Raw genomic sequence first — 1171 nt, 5'->3', positions numbered from 1 at the left:
CTTTATCTGTTTCCGGACACCGAATGGTGTTGAACAAAGATTCCATTTCTTTGATCCAACATACGGCTTTAACTGGATCCCTTTCTCCAGAAAATGTTGGTGGCTCGCATGCCAAAAACATTTTAATATCTCCCTCCTTGTTGTGAGTAACTGGTACCGAGGGATGAACTTCTACTCTTTCTGTTTCTACCCTGGCTGGTATTCCCATAATAGAAGTTAGAGTTTCTCGCAATTTCCCCATCTCTTCTGCCAACATGTCCCTAGTTACATATTCAGGGTCTGGCACCGATCTCTCCTGAACATTCCCAGAATGGGATTCTTCAGGTTCAGAATGAACTTCAGTACGACCCTTCCCTTGAGACTGATTTCTTCCTCTGCCTCGTCCCCTTGGTCTTCCCCGACCTCTATGTTCGGATGTGCTAGTTGGAAGATTAACAAGTGACTCTTCCCTTTCTTCAAACTCTGGACGAGCCGTTCTTTCAGATCTTCTAGTTCGGATAGACATCTGCAGAATTTAGTGTTAATAATCATGTATTCACATTCCCAAATATAATGAAGTATTTAAGTTCAGTTGTGTACCTATAAATTCATAATTACACTGGCCAGATGTAATTAAAATTTACCTTACACACTGTTCTTTCAACCCATCATATTTATTTCCAATGGTGCTAACTATGTCCGGGACCCTTAACATGCAATAAAACAGTTTAAGTCTAGGTATCATGCTGTTAAATACATAAATCCCTTAAACTCAGGCTCTGATACCACTTTCTGTAACACCTCATATCACACATTGCATGTAATATATACTTCACATGAAAGAATTACAAGTTTATACACCACTTAGGTCCCACAGTACTAGAATCTACCAGTATAAAATACATGACTCAGAAATTCAAAATACATTTCTTGTACTAATCATCGTTCATCAATCAAAACTTTATATATAATAAACAATTCTTCATATAGATAAGCATTTAGGAAAATATCACATTTTCCCCTTCCCCTTACCGTCCGTACCTCCTGCAATACATAGTTAAAATCACAAAACGAGGGTTAGACCGAAAGGTCTAGTGAGTTACCCTATTTAAGTTATTGCAGGGTGATCATCACCAAAACTTTTTAAATAAAACAACTTTTCACATATATAATCAATATATGAACAAATGGG

Source organism: Cynara cardunculus, assembly GCF_001531365.2.
Source record: "Cynara cardunculus var. scolymus isolate 2C chromosome LG 3, CcrdV1, whole genome shotgun sequence".
In the NCBI taxonomy this organism is placed as follows: domain Eukaryota; kingdom Viridiplantae; phylum Streptophyta; class Magnoliopsida; order Asterales; family Asteraceae; genus Cynara; species Cynara cardunculus.
Note: the sequence above shows the minus strand (reverse complement) of the source record.